The sequence below is a fragment of the Pelecanus crispus genome, chromosome 1 (assembly GCF_030463565.1).
Source record: "Pelecanus crispus isolate bPelCri1 chromosome 1, bPelCri1.pri, whole genome shotgun sequence".
NCBI classification, from domain to species: domain Eukaryota; kingdom Metazoa; phylum Chordata; class Aves; order Pelecaniformes; family Pelecanidae; genus Pelecanus; species Pelecanus crispus.
Window position 1 is genome coordinate 127,291,220 of NC_134643.1, and position 16,019 is coordinate 127,307,238.

The window sequence follows — 16,019 nt, forward strand, 5'->3', positions numbered from 1 at the left end:
GGGCGCCTGACAAGGGAGGGCAGCGGGCCCCGGGGTGAGGAGGGGCAGGCGAGAAGCGGCCCCCGCCTCACGGCTGCCGCCCTCGCCCCCTGTGGCGGAGGCACTTGGTATGTCCCTGCTTCCCACCCCCCCCACCACCACCCCCCCCACCTCCCCAGGAGGTGGTTTCACCCCCAGCATCACCCCCCCCCCCCCCGACCCGGGGGAGGGGCGTGGCCAGCCCCGCTCGGGTTTCCCCGCCCCTTTCGTCCATATTCATGAGCGCGAGGCGGGAGGCGCGCCGGGCGCAGGGAGGTGGCGCGCGGCCGCCCCGCCCCGCCGCCACAGCGGCGGGGCGGGGCGGCCGCGCGCCACCTCCCTACGCCGGCGCGCGCCCCGCCCCCCGCGGTGAATATTGATGAGGCGTGATGCGCGGCGTGGTGTCGTCTCGGGCGGCGCGGCCGGCGATTGGCCGGGTGCGTGTGTGCGCGGTGACGCGTGTCGCGGCGGTGCGGGTCCCGATTGCTGCAGCCGCTTGTCAGTGTGACGAAGATTGGCACCCAGGTAAGCGCTGTCACTCAAACCCGCTCCCAGCCAGCCAGCCAGCCATCCATCACGGCGCGCCCGCCGCCGCCGCCGCCGGCCGGGCCCAGGCGTACCAGCAGACCGGGAGGGGGGTGGGGGGGGGGTGGTGGTTAGGGAAGGAGCGCGAGGGGGGGGGGGAGGGGGGGGGGGGGAGGCGAGCCCGGCACGCGGAACAGCGGGGAGGGGGCACCCGCACTCCGCAACTCGCCCAGAGGGGGGTTAGAGGGGCGGTGGCGGGGAGGGGAAGGGAAGGGAAAGGAGGGGGAAGGAGGGGGGGGGGGGGGGGGCGAGCGAGGAAAATTCTGGAACGGCCGCCGTGTAACCGTTGTCTCTTGTGGGCGCGCGCCGGCGGGGGCGCGCAGGCGCGCGCGCGCGCGGGGAGGGGAGACCGGGGCGAGAGTGGGAGCGCGGGGCCGCCGCTCGGCGCCGCGCGGAGGGGAGGCGGCGGCCGGAGCCGGGGGGGGGGAGGAAGAGGAGGAGGAGGAGGAGGAGGGGGCGACGGGGAGGGGGGAGGCGACGCGCTACTTAAAGGGCCAGCGCCCTGTTGGCAGGCCTGATCTTGGGGGAGGGCGGGGAGGGGGGGGTGCGCCAAGCGGGGCAAGGCAGAGCGGAGCGCCCGGCAGGGGCTCTCCGGGGTCCTCCTCGCCCCCGCCTCCCCTCGCTGCCGCGCCAGGCCCCGCCGGCCCGGCCCGGGGAGCCCTCGGCTGTGGCGGAGATCAAACCGCCGCGGCAGCTGCCTCCCCTCCGCACCTGCCCCGGCACCCGGCCGGGTGCGGCCCGGGGCGGGGGGAGGAGGGGTCTGCGGGCGGCTGTCGGGCCGCTGCGGCCGCGCCTGTCCCCCGGGCCGGCGCCGTGGGGTGCCGGCGGGGGTGGGGGTGACCCCCCAGCCCCCGGCCCTGCTGCCGCTTCGAGGGCGGCGCGGTCCGGCGGAGCCCGGCCCGGCCCCCGGGAGAGCGGGGGCTGGCGCGTCTGTGGCTGAGCTCCCCCCCCGCCTCCCCTCTTATTCATAGAAAGCAGATTCTGTTAGCGGCTGGCACTTGGGGCAGTGTGGCGTGAGGTGGTTTCTTCCTCTTTTTTTTTTTTTTTTTTTTGTATTTGATATGACCTCATTGTCTCTTGGCTCGGTGACGAGTAGAGGCTTCTTGACACCTAGACCGAGGCTTCCTGAGTGTTTACACGGCCGCAGTTAGGAGCTGAAATTTGACATTGCCCAGAGGCCCTGCTTATGATGTGTGTAAACAATAATAAATCAAGTGCTGGTTTTATCCTGAAATATTGCCTCAATTAGCCACATGTCCCGGGTCTCCGTGGAGTAGTCGATCGCTTTCCCTCGTTCCCACAACGCCAGCTGTATGGCCCCAGAGTTCATCAGTTAACACTGTAGTAGTTAACACGTCTGTGTGATACTTCTGTGTATAGCTTATCACTATCTCTTTTTATTATTTCTTAAATATTTTTTGTTTTCCTAAATGGGAACATATAATTTAATTTTAGAGGCACAGTCGTGGGTGGGTTTTTTTGTTTTTTTTTTTTTAATCTGCTGCTGCAGTTTGTGGCCCCTTTTTGTCAGTTAATCTAAGTAAAATGTCTAGTATGGTTTTGGGAGGGAGAATGAGATTCTAGATCTGGTATGATACCCTTATAAGTGAATTTTTATGCCATGCAATGAAATGGTTTGGTTTTGTTTTTTTTTTTTGTCACGCGCAGTTAAGAGTTGTCCAGGCAAGATTAATTTTTGGTTTTACCCCTATTCGGAATATGATGTGTGCATTCCATTAAACAGATCACAAGAATAGGGAGCATGGACAATATGTTCTGGTCTGTGGATGTTGAAAAATGCTTGGGCCAGCATCCTATGGAGGATAGCAGGAGGGTGTAGATTGTTTTCAGTGTATGCCAAATGTCTCATCTAATTGTTTTTTTAAAAAAGCTAAAGAATTATTTCTTAGTCTTCACAAAAACATGCACATACAGTTAGTTTGTAATACTGTTCATAACTTTATTCTAGAGCATGCTCTGCATAAAGTCCCACTGGTGGAGATTGTTTAATTAGAGGAATTGTAACAACTATAGCTTAAGAAATGTGTGCACCTCGCTATTCTCCGTACTGTGAATACACTTACAGGTTGTTCCCTTTCCGCTATGGGATATAAACTGTTTACGGTCTGCCTGTGCTATGGGGTTATATCCCTTTAGTTATATATGTGTAGTTAAAGTGATATAGCTTCTGCAGCTGGGTAAGCGCTGAAGTCCTGTTTAAGAATGAGTCCTGGTTAGTCCTTGTTAGCTGCATGTACAAATTTTATTGATTATACTGAACCGGGAAACAAATTGCTGTGATTGTATCGGAAATCCTTCTGTGTGTTTCCAGACCTTGTCATTGCTAGAGTATCAAGCAACAGCAAATGCATTTTGAGTGCATTTTCTGAATGGCTCTGTAAAATAAAAATGCAGAATTATCCTTTTCTGAGTCTGTGTGTAGCCATATATAATCATTACATTTAAGTTTTCAAAAACTTGTGAGGGGAAAAAAACCCAAAACATTTCACATCTGTTCAGTCTGAAGAAACAGTTTCACACTTCTTGGTATGTCATTGTTTTTAATCTAGCCAAAACAAGTAATTCTGATTTCTTTTTTTCCATGTATGTTCTATCTTCAGTTTATTTTCTGAAGTGTATAGTATATTTTTACTGTTGACTGTTACTGCTTTACATATTTTCTTGTCATCTTATGATTAAAGTATCCACAGGAAAACATCAGTGTAGGTTTCACTGTTTTCTGAACGTAAGCTTCAGTTAAGGGGTGAAAGGCATAGCTCCATTTACTTCGTTTGCAGGGTAAAGATAGGTAGTGTAGAGGGTATTGCACTGCACTGAGACTTTGAAGACTGATCCAGTTCGTTCTCATGGATCTTCTGAGTGATTTTGGGGCGTGCATTTTTTTTCTTAAATCTGTGCCTGTGTATCCTTCTCTACATAAGTTGAATAGTAATACCTGTCCCATATCTGAAGTGGGTCTTATTATCATGTAGTTAAAAGTTGCTTTGCTGGACTGGAATTTATCTTGTTACAGTTTCCTATGTGCTAATAGGAAAACTGAGAGTTCTTTGAAGTTTGTGTATGTTGTTGTTACGGTTGGTTGGGTTTTATTTTGTATTTGGAAATTTCACTTTGGCTTGTAAAAAGTTAGTCTAACATTAATCTAATTTACAGCCTTGATTTGTTCTCTTTCTTAATCTAGATGCAATTTTAAAGATTCGGTTTATCTTTTAAACTTAAAAATAACATTTTAAAACTAAGTCCTGGCAGTTTTCCGTTAGCACAACTGAAAGGCGTTTAGAATGAATTAAATATATGTGTTTGTTCTAAACACTTCAGTCTTATAAAATGGGTATGTCTTCTAGAAGCTGTACTTTCTTTTTCAGGATTTTCCTTTCCAACCGTATTTTTCTCATACCTTTCCCTATACTGTAAATGCAGTGCTGTAATAAAGTCATAATAATTCTGATTGCTACCACAGCAAGTTTCCAGGAAATGGAATTGCTCCTAAACACTTCTAAAAGAATAACTCTTTTGCTGTTATAAGTCCTGTACTAATGGCCAAGGCTGAATGATCCACAGAACCACTACTGTCATAGTGGAACTGCTCGTTCTAATGGCTCTGTTAATGTCCTGAATGAAGAGACATGTAGTCCAAGTTGTACTTCAGAATATTATGTAGTGGTCTGGGAGCCAAATGTTACCTCTGCAAAACTGGCACACATGTGAAAGCTTACAATAAAGCAGATTAATATTTTTATTTTGGTGAAAGTAAGACTGAATTTTTTGTGTGTGTGTGAAATTTAAAATTCCACAAATGTTACTTCTCTCTTGCAGCAGCTGGTTGCTTCAGTCTCACTTGTTAAAAGTGTCTGTAGGTTTACAAATGATAAGTCTCTGGGGAGGGGGGGTGTTATTTTACTACAGCTCAATGCTGTGCAAAATGTAAAACAACTTATTGCGCTTCTAAGCAAGAGGATTCCAAGAGCAAGGAAAAAAGCTGCTGATAGCGTTCTTTCCTATGCTTGCTTGCTGCCAGATGTTACCAGAGTATTCTACCCAGACGTTATAGCTCTCCCCAAGATAATTGAATGCTGAAGTATTCGTTTTTGTTAGCAGGTTCTTCACTTTGTTCAGTAAGATTGTTTTATGTTGTAACTGTAGACCATGGGTATCATCAAATGGAACTAGGAGTGTGGTAGAGAATAAAATGACAACACCAAGAATCTGGAAATACCAATCCTCATTGTTAATGGAGCACTGGCATGCTTTTATGAAGTTGGTAAAGGGCAGTCAGTTGTTTCCCCTGCCAGGAGCGTGGGGATACCAAGTTGTATATGTTACTGAAGGACAAAAAGGAAGTTGGTGTTAGAAGTGGAAATAAAATTTAGGTCTGCTTGTCATCACACGCTTGCTTATCACCCTTCATATGAACGTGCTTGTTTGTTTTTAATACAGCAACTACTCCAGGCCACGTTCTTCTCATTTTTTTTCTACATATTAGTAAAAAGAGCTATTTGCTGTTAAGCAGGGAGGCCGTTTAAGTACTTAGACTGTCAAAAGGTGATTTTTGAAAATGGGAGCTAACGGACTGTGATAATCATGTACTGTCCCTTAGCCTGCTATACCTATGGGTCTGTAACTGTCATCTTCTGCAGCTGACAGTAAATTCAGGCAAAAAGGTAGAATTTGGTAGCTTACTGCTGGTGTACTAAAAGAGGAATCAATTTTTTTTAAACCACCAAATTCCAATTTGTATTTTATATGTGAGCTTTTGGAATTGCCTGGGTTTTTTCTTGAGGACGGAGGAAGCTAGGCAATGTGGCTATACTTCACATCCTGCTTAGCTTTTTTCAAATTACATAGCAAACAAAACAAAGGGAAAAGGATGTTACAATACTTATTACTGAAAAATAAAGTCCAAGTCTTCTTATTCAAAGGAAACAGAGGCAACTATGAAACAGAAATTGGAGGATTATATGTGTTTAACATGCCTAGAGAATATGGGAATGCAAATGTGTGTGCTATGCTGTAGGTTTTATAACTAAAGAACTTGGACTTCCAGGCCAATCTGTGATCACTTAATTTATATGTGTTAAAGGCCATGATAGTAGCGATGCCAGGAGTAAGGTTACCTGTGGTGGTTTTTTTTGTTTGTTTGAGGTGTTGTTTTCAGTAGCTTCTTAGTCATACTGAAATTTGCCAGATGAGTATGTTTGAGCAGGGTTATTCCGGAAACTTTAAGCGAAAATGACTCAGCATTTTGAAAATGACTTTTTTAAGGGAAAATAAATGTGTTAATTTAAAGCGGGGGGAAATGCTTGTTTGACTTATTTAAGTGCAGATCAACACTTCAGTTCTGGAATTTAGCGTTGCAGAGGAGAGAGGGGAAGAGAGCATAAACATTCACGCAGAGCGTATGGCTGTTCCTTGAGAAACTTCAGCAAATCATGAGCTCTTGAAAAATCGGTTTGTGCAAAATTGATTAACTAAACTATCTGAATATTCCATGTAACACAAGTATCTTCCTGTCTGTTGGTCCTTGCATGTCATGTGACTGTGCAGTCATCATCTGGACCAAGTAGTTAAGCATGATGCATCTCACAGCAGTAGGTGATGGGTAAGTTTAATCCTAAATAGTCTGTCTTTACCTGTGTTTCTCCCCCAACCCCAGAATGCTTAGGCAGCAGTCATACTCATGGAGGGATGGACTGGTGTTTGGGGAGAGGTGGGGACCAGAGACTGAAGCTTGGTGGAAATGCAGCAAGCCCAGGAACCTGAAAAGGATGGTACTAGCAAAATTACAAATGGAAGTGGGGGGAACAAGAGAAGGCAGGAGGTGAGAAGGAGGACAAGCTGTACGTTGGTGTGGAAGGGTAGGGCGAGGCTGAAGCGCAGAAAGAACACGGATAGGAAAGTAAGGGAGTATGAAGAGCGTTGGCAGCAGGAAGAGGAGAGGCTAGAACACAGCACATCTTCCTTGCAAAAACTGGTTGAACTGATTGCTTCTGGTTCACCATTACTGAAGAGTTGTGGACAAAGTGGAGCAGGAAAGGAAGAATTTTTATTTAATTACCGTTTTTAAAAGAAAATAACACTTCATTTTAGGGCCTACAGCTAGCAGCAAAACAAAGTTGTTCATGTTCAACCAAATGTTAGAGTCAAAAGAGGGAAGATTCTGCAAAAGTGACTGACGATTGGAACCGGATTTGACAGAGACTTGCAGGACCAGGATTTTGTGTCACTTTATTCAGCTAGCCCAAGTTAATGCTTGGTTCATTGACAGGCTCATTATTTCTGAAATCATAAAGGACATGAAAATGAAATAACTGACAGTGGAACATTTAGTTTTGATGAAGTGTTTAAATGCCAAAAATGTGTAGAGGCGATTTTCTTATGCATTCAACATCATAAGTCCATTTTAAATGCAGTTACTAGTTAAATAAAACTCTTCTTCATCCTTTAAGTGTACTTCAGTAGCATCAGGAATTCAGTATTTCATAGCAAGAATCATTAGAAACTTATGGTTTTCTAATAAAAATGTTGGAAAACTTGCATATGCTTACATAAACTGCTTGCTAACATTGTCGAGTATTCAATAGCAATAAAGGCATGGTGAGATTGGTGGTTATTCTGTGTCGTCTTTATGAAACCGCAAAGTATAAACACAAAACATGAGATTCATTTCAGTCATAGTTTATTGGGTGCTGATACAAATCATGATTAAAACAGGATTTCCCATTGCTTTTGTTTAATTCTCCTGGAAGGATATGATAAAATAAGTGTCTCCAGAAGTAAGAGATCCACCACACACTTGTGTGGATGTTCCAAAGGCTTCAGTGGCAAAGGAGCTGGAATCGTGTCTAGCACACGGGCAAACCTGTTTTTTATCCATGTGGGGAATGTTGGGGAAACGTGGAGGGTGGAGTTCTGGGTTTTTTTGTTTGGGTGTTTTGGTTTGGTTTGGTTTTTTTTTTTTAATGAAATTGTGTTTGAGAAAGTAATTAGATATCATTAAGTAGGAAAGTTGTACTAGAAACAGTTCCAGCTGTGGAATTGCTGATACACATTCTCTGGTATGTAAGGGGGTTTTGGTAGTCTTTCTAATGCAGCTCTCCTACCATGGTAGCACTACACTGTCTTCTTGATTTTTGGGTCTAAAATGTTACAATGGCAGCACATTGGGTAAATACTGAGGGGGGGGGAAATAGTTTTCTGTCCTGTGACAAGGAGATATGTGTGAGGAATCATGATGTGTAGGCTAGGATTCACAAGCAAGAACCATAAAAACTCCTTCCGTTTGCAGTGTTAAGAATATAGAAGAAAAAACCCTGAAGGAATCTTCATTTACTATGTGAATATTGGGGATGAGTGAGGGAGTGATGGGAAATATTTTTGCTCCCTCATACTCTAATCCCTCAGGAGTCTTGGAGCAATTCAAGAAGGGAGGTTTCCTTTCCACCAAGTTTTGGGTTCCTTTTTCCAACACTTCTGTTTAGTCCCCTTAATTCTTTACTGTTACTTTATGGAGCTAATAAAGCAGGGTCAAATTGCAGTGTGAAATGGGTAGGAGAAACTGAGATGCTGCAGGAAGTTTCTTGAATTTGAGAATCTCTTAATAGCTAGAAGAATGAGGTTTTCATTTTGCGGAAGGTAGGAGAGCAACCTGAGGATTTCCTTCTGCAATGCCAAGAGCTACTTGGAGGCAGGATGCCTAAGCATACCGAGGAGACGTTATTTTATGACTAGATCAGATAGGATTTCTCATCTTTCTCTTCCTTGTTGTTAAGAAGCACTATGGTAAATTGACCATTACATGAATTGTGATTATGCATGCTTCCCAAGAAGTATGCTGGTCTAAACACAAAGGGTGTATGCAGAATTAAGGAGGTGAAGTTCTTCAAAAGACCCAGATGCCCTTAATTCTGCTCTTGTTATTGTGCCTTGAGAAATTTGTATTATCTTGTGCATCCTTAATGCCCATTTTATCAGTTACTGCATGTACAATTTTAGCTTGTAAAGTGGCACATTTTTTATAATACTTTTTTCATATTTCGTACCTGCAAATAGGAGAATTGCCAGAATTACTTTAAAATACCGAAAGCAGAGTTTACACAAAGAGTGAATTGCTAAAGGGACGCAAATCTTTTCATGAGATGGTTTGTTGTTTGTCATGCTGTGTGACACTGTGTGGTGATGCTTGGAAGATAGTCTGTGATATAAATACTTAGTATGGCTTGTTAAGTTCTGAAATGGGATGTTATGAAAAGAGGATGCTATGAAAGATTAATGGGACAACAAAGCAGTATATGTAGTGTTGGAGAGGTCTTGCTGAATAAAGTCAGTGTTACATAGTATATATGTTCAAAATCCTACAGGCAAAGAAAGGTTGATGATAGCTTGTAGTGTGGTGTACTGTATTTCTGAAGAAATTTAACCTTAGTGGTAGACTTTAATTTATTTTTAATTTTCAGTTTCTTAAAGTATAACATGCATTCTTTTTTTAATGTAATCTCATTCATCAAGGTTAATATATAAATAACTTTATTACACCACCGAACAATAAAGGGGAAAAAAGTGACGTGAAGTAAATCTCCTTTTACTGAAGCTGAAAATTGGTTTTGTGGCTTTTTAGGGCTTGTCTCACAAGGAAATTGACAGCATAGCTGTTGTGTAGTAACTGTTTAGCTGTATCTGCATGGTGCAACTCCCTGAGAGTGGTATTATATTCCTGAGCAGGAGCATCATCTTTCTAAAAGTGTAATATTCTAAATAATGACTATACTTTGTAAGTACGTAAGGTAGAGGAAATGGAAGCCACCTTGCTGCTGAATGAGGAGTACATCTTTCTGAGCACAGTTTTAATTAACTTGTATGCATCAACTCCGTATTGATTTGTCTTAATTTTACTGAATGTCTCTTCGTAGGCAGGTTGGAGATAGGTAGCCACTGCAGCAAAGGCAGAATGAATCCCTGATGGCATGTTGTCATATATACTCTACATATTGCCTCATTATTATTATTTGAATCTATAAAAATATAAATGTATCTTGATCTTAATGTCTGCTAATATTTTTATATGTGAATGTATGCACAGGTCTTTGTTTCTTACTAGCTGACATGCAAAATGAGAGAATGACTGAACAGAGGCGGCTTCTACAGTTGAATGAACTAAGGTCATATTTTACTTTTCAGTAGAAACTTCAATCATGATACGCTTTTTAAGTGATGAAGCAAGTTGCCCTTGGTTTTTGTTCCATAGATAAGTATCTTCTTTATTATGGTAATATAACTTTAAAGCTTGTCTGCAAGAGGAAAAAGGAAAAAAAACGAACTGGCAACAGCAATTCCAAGTTTAGGCTCCGCAGTGCCTTGGTATTGTCTCCGTCCTTCAACAGGTGTATCTGCTCCCTGTTCCTGCCCCCACTGGGATATGCGAGAGGACATAACATGCAAGCTCAGGTCTCTCGTTTTTTCTTGTCTGATATGTTTTAGGGTAGACTCTAGTCTTAACTGCTGTGAAGTGTCTCTTGGAAGAAGGCAATATGACTGCAATGTCCTCTGGTTCCTTCTCAGCCAAATCTTTTCCTCTGCAGCGTCTTTCACCTGGGCCTGCGTTTCTTCAGTACCTGTTTCTTTCTGCCCTCAATATCTTATATGCTGTCTAGAAACTTGCCTATTTCCAGAGTTTCAGCAGAAGGCTTTGCAGGCAAGGGCTACTTTTTTCTTCATGTATGAAATATTTTTGAGTGACCAGATCTGGCAGCAGTGGCACAATTGGTTCTTTGCTGCACTCGTTTCTGAATGAAGGGAGCAGTTTTTTCAGATTTGCAATGGTGAAGAAGTCCTCCTTTATGTCTGAGCAGAGACAAGGAATAGATGATCCCAATTTATCTGGTAGTGACCTACATTCAGAAGATGCTATGAATAGTGAGAAGTCCTCTACTGGAAAATAGCCCAGTAAGTTGAGGTGGGTGAAAATGAGTACCAAAATTGTAGAAGGTAAATAGCGTGCGAAGAAGGGAATAAGAGGGTATGCAGTCTTCTCAGAACAGAATTAAGAAGCTACAGAAATGAGAGAAGTCCATTCTTTGTGGATATAGGTCTTTGACAGTTTAAGAGAAAGTGGTAAGAACTTTTAATGTGTCATCTGCCCCTTGAGGCTTCAAGATCAGCTGTATCAGTTTGGACTGAAACTCCTAGCTGTACTGGTTTTGGCTGGGATAGAGCTAATTTTCTTCATAGTAGCTAGTATGGGGCTACATTTTGGATTTGTGCTGAAAACAGTGTTGATAATACAGGGATGTTGTAGTTATTGCTGAGCAGTGCCTACACAGAGTCAAGGCCTCTTCTGCTCCTCATACCACCCCACCAGTGAGGAGGCTGGGGGTGCATGAGAAGTTGGGAGGGGACACAGCTGGGACAGCTGACCCCAACTGACCAAAGGGATATTCCATACTGTATGACGTCATGCTCAGCATGTAAAGCTGGGGGAAGAAGACAGAAGAGGGAGATGTTTGGAGTGATGGTGTTTGTCTTCCCAAGTAACCATTACGCATGATGGAGCCCTGCTTTCCTGGGGATGGCTGAACACCTGCCTGCCATGGGAAGGAGTGAATGGATTCCTTGTCTTGCTTTGCTTACGTGCGTGGTTTTTGCTTTGCCTATTAAACTGTCTTTATCTCAACCCATGAGTTTTCTCATTTTTACCCTTCCCATTCTCTCCCCCATCCCACCGGGGGGAAAGTGAGCAAGCGGCTGGGTGGTGCTGAGTTCCTGGCTGGGGTTAAACCATGACACCAGCTCGGTGTTTCATCTCTAACCAATGACTGAAGCTTATACCTCCTGAAGCCTTCTAACTCCTCAGAGTATCTTCCCTGCTCTTTTAGAGCTCGGTTTCATGAACCAGAGTGGCCCTTAGCATTTTGTTTTTCTGTGAACTTGTCTGAAAAACATTACTTCTACACTACGCATGGATAAATTTTGGTTCTCAAATCCAAATACCAACTTCATCTCGTTTTCACAAATGTTGGAGTTACTTCATTCCAGTTCTTATGCAGTGTGGCAAAACTGGGAACACAGAAACTCTGTCAATGTGAGAAATAGTGATAATCTGATTAAGATCTCAGCTGTGTGTTTTAGCCATCATATAATTTCAGATGGCCTTTGTGCGACATTTGTGTCTGGAACTTCCCCTGAGATAGTTTTGCAGGCTTGTTTTAATGCTTTTCAGCCATTGTGTTTTCTAAAAACATTTTCATATGCTACAAAAGCTACTTTGCTTTTGCAATCATTACTACTTTTTAAAAGTAGCCTTAATATATCAAACAGGTGCTATTAAATTCACTAAAATTACTTTAATTATATTTGTGATGTTTTGAAAGCTTTTTAAAATTGCTGAATAATCTTGTAGCAGAACCTGCCTTCACAGAACACGTGATCCTAACAGTAGCTCGTGCCCCTCCCTATAGTCTGTTAGTTTTTATCATGTAGTAGGTTACTTGATCATAGCCATCATTAGAATACATTCCATGGTAAAATCAAAGCATGATCATGAAGGAGATTTAAATTTAAAAAAAAAAAGTCTTTCACCTTTCTTGGTTTCATGCTTAATTTTTACAACACTGATGAGTTATTCCCATTTGCATTTTGTAGTTTTATTTTTGGGATGTGTCTTGTGTAGTCTAAGCAGACAGGCACTGAGCCAGAGAGTAAAATACAAAGGTTGAACAGCAAGTGATTTAGCAGTCCAAATGTAACCTTCTGTTAGAGGTATCGCAAAGACAAATATGGAGAATGAATGGAGTAAGATGAGGGAGAGTTCAAATAATAGCATGGGATAGTGGGTGTGATTAGAGATTATTGAAAATGCAAAAAAAAATTTGCAAAACGTGCAAAAAAAATCCTGTCAGTTTAAATAAACTTGAGGGGGAACCACGTAATAAACCGAAATACTTTCTTTAATCATATTGTCTCAGAAAGTATGTTCTATGTTGTTGTCTCCTGCTGAATATGTCTATGTTGGTTTTTAGGTTTCTGTCCTCTACATTGTACATCAGTGGGATTCATTGTGCTGGAACAAAATAATGTTGTCTTCAACCCATTGAAGGAAAGGGGTGAGCAGTTTTCTTATGGCCAATATTTTATGTCCTTTAGAAAGCAGTGTGCCCTGGAAGCAAATATCATTATGTGTTTTGTGAAGCCAGTTCTAGATGCTTTTCATGTGTCAAACAGGCTTGCTGTTTTGATTTTTGTTTCTTTTTAACTTTGTATGTGAATATAAGGATCTATGTTATAGAGCCAAGTTGCCAGGACTGAGGTTAAATAAGAATGAACAAATGGCCATGCTAAATCTGCCAATCATCCATTTCTCTCTGAAGGACTTCAAAGGAACATGTATAGGGGAAAATTAGAAGGAATGATTACTTGTTAACAAGTCTGTTGGGTAGTTTCTTCACAACCCTAAGACAGTTAGTGGTTGGTTTATGCCCTGAAGCATAACTATTTATATCTCTTACAAACATCTGTTGTAGCTTGTATATGTTAAAAATGATATTACTGAACTCCAACAGCTTACTTGCACCTTATGTTAACGTTACTGGGTGGTCCCTTTGCTCTTAATTATGAAGGAGTAAGTAGAGCAAGTGAGGGGTGATGTATGTTAAGTGATCACTTTGTGTGCATGTTTCGGCTCACCTTTAATCTCTTCTCTTAGATAGTCCTTAACTTGCATAAAGGCTCCATGTTTCTAATTATGATTACCCATCTTAATTTAGCTTCCTTTCTACTCTATGTTTTACCTTCATACTTATTTTCATTAAAGGCTTGAATTTTTTTTCTTTCGCTTTGTTTTGCAGAACACAATGCTTTTATGAATTCCCTTTCACCACAGACATCAATGGAGTTTCTGATCGCAGTTCATGCATCAGCTTCCAGTTTACATGACCTTAAACATTTCCTTGGGTTTTCCTCCCACTTTGTTTTCAAAATAAATAGAATGAGAGTTAATTCTGTTCTGCATGAAGCAGACTGGCTGACTCTCTCAGCCTAGGGTGGGGTGGTTTTTTTTTTATTTGTAACTCTTTGAATATAACACAAATGCACAGTTTTCCCTCTACTCTTGATTTCTTTAACAAAGAATAATTGGCATTTTTAAAGCTAAGTTGTCCAGAAGTCATGTGTTTTTAGGCCCACTTCAGATACCTTAGGCCATATAGGATTGGGTATAGTGGTGCTGGTTAAAGATGGTCCTGCTGTGAGTTGATAATCGCCACACATGAGACAGAAATTACCACACTAATAGGTCAGCCAAGAGCAGGGGTTGTATGAGTGCACAGCAATGTGCTTCAGACAAAGTCAGCTGGCTTACATCATAGCCACCTTTAACAGCGGGTTGAACTAGCCTAGCTGACTAGTAAAAAGGATCAGAAATCATTCACGTGTTCTGTGGGCTCAGTGGTAGAGCTGTGGAAGTAATTAGCTCTGGCAGGGTGGCAGTGATAAACATCTGGGAGCGATACCAGCTTTGTCTAGCATCGTTGTTTGCAGAACGAACATCTGCTTAGGCTGTGTATCTGCTGACTAGAACTGGATGCTGTATCCTAAATTAGGTTATAAAAGCCAAATGTGTAAATACCTTTTTGGTTATTTTTCTTAAAGTTTAACATAGTTTGTCTCTTACCACTACTGGGTAATGAGAACATGTTTCTCTTTAGTGAACCAAAGTAATTCCTCAGCTAATTGCCTCAATTTAAGTGTGTGATTAGCTCAATTTGTTCTTCTTGATTTGCAATAGTTGTCTTCACTAAATCTCATCAGTTGCTATCTTGCCTAATAGCTTAGTCTTCTTCTACTGTAATTATAAGTCAGAGGGGAAGCTCTTATGGGAAATACAGGATACACCCGTGTAGAATTCTTTCCAGCTGCTCCCATGGGAGAGAATAGGGCAAAAGTCCCTGATGAAATAATTGATGGATGCAGCTCAAAGCGGTGCACCTCTTTCTTCCTTCATGTGGCCTGAGGGATTCCCAGATGTGGAATGTCTCTTCTTAGGGAAATCTGGAAGGAAGGGTTGGTCCAGCTTGTCTGATTCTCCAGAAACTCTTGCCATGTCCTGTTGTCTTCACCAGCTTACATGTGTTATCTTTGCTGCTTCCCTCACCATGATGTTCTTTGTGTCACTAATATGATCTCACATCCTTGCTTAACTCTAAGACATCCTTCCTCTTCTATGACTGTTTTACTTCTTCTTTCTTCCTCCTTCCTGACTAAGAAATTCATCTTTCTCCCACAGCCAAACAATTTCTTTAACAGCATTTTGTGAGGAACTTCTTCAGCTTCTAAAACAATCACGGAATAGTGTTTACTCTTTGTTGATCTGTTCAACTGTTCTACTTTTATTTTGAGGGTAGTTTGGTCTGTGCTTTGGATGTGGCAGTCAGAAATTAAATGTGTGCCTTTTGAGAAGGAAGAAAAGCAGCATTTTGTATGTGCCCTTTCACTCTATAAATACATAAAGACACTAACGCCCCAGTTGTAAGCTACCATTTTTGAAAGAAAATAAATGTTTAAACGTAAGACAAATGCTTACAGGGCTGATGTTTAAGAATATGTCCCCTTAAAGTATTTTGAAAGATACCTCACTTTGCTATTGTGGTGAATGCTGATTTAACTTTAACATTAATGACTTATAGCTATTCTAAAAAAATTAAAAATCTGAAGTACTTCTATCAGTGATTGCATTTATGTTGTTCCCATTCTTTTTCTTATTTTGGTGGAGAAATCAGTAATATTTTTGGAGTTTCCAAGAAGGAGGTACTGATGTTCTGTAAAGACAGAAGGACAAACTAGAACCAGAAAATAATTTCATTAAGGCTATTAGAAGACCTCTAAATGCAGTCTTTACTCTTTTCCTCTGTAAATTGTATTCTTATTCTTATACTTTAGCATAGGAGTTCCCAAACTGTAGCATACCTTTTAGTTAGTATTCCACAAGCTACTTAGGATGGTATGTGCATGTTGTCTACAGATAAAACTTGTTCAGCTCTGCAAGCATGTGACCCAATGCCAGAACCAAGATCTGTCTGCTCATATTTGTGGTTCCCAAGATGCTTTTGTGTGTGTAAAATGGCACAGACTCCCAAAGAGTAACAGCTCCATTTAAGCATGAGTGAGTGAAAGTCAATAACCTTGTTTGTAAAGGAAGTCATGCTTATGTCATCCTGGTGAACTTCTCTGGTCTTTAAAGCTGGGTTAAAAAAAAAAAAAAAAGAAAGGAAAAAGAAATTTTAGTAATGCTTAGGAATCACACTTTGAATAGAGCTTGATGCAAAGTAGGGCTTGAGGTTTGTCCTGAGGAGTTAGGTTTGTCTCTGTGCCTGAAATTGTGAAGTAAACAAAGAAGGGAATCTTGAAAT

General features: G+C 42.2%; 1 protein-coding gene across 6 annotated transcripts in view; it reads left to right on the forward strand.

Annotated features, from left to right (window-relative positions):
• Positions 1-481: 481 nt before the first annotated feature.
• Positions 482-16,019, forward strand: part of PKNOX1 (PBX/knotted 1 homeobox 1) — a 50,997-nt gene continuing 35,459 nt past the window's right edge. For 2 of the 6 annotated variants that reach the window (XM_075727881.1, XM_075727888.1), the window contains exons 1-2: positions 482-543; positions 12,636-12,719. The gene's annotated coding sequence lies outside the window, so the exon portion shown is untranslated. Of the gene's footprint in view, positions 544-10,425; positions 10,564-11,224; positions 11,248-12,635; positions 12,720-15,631; positions 15,773-16,019 lie in introns of those variants that run through there. The other 4 variants (XM_075727882.1, XM_075727883.1, XM_075727884.1 and 1 more) reach the window with 4 other exon arrangements.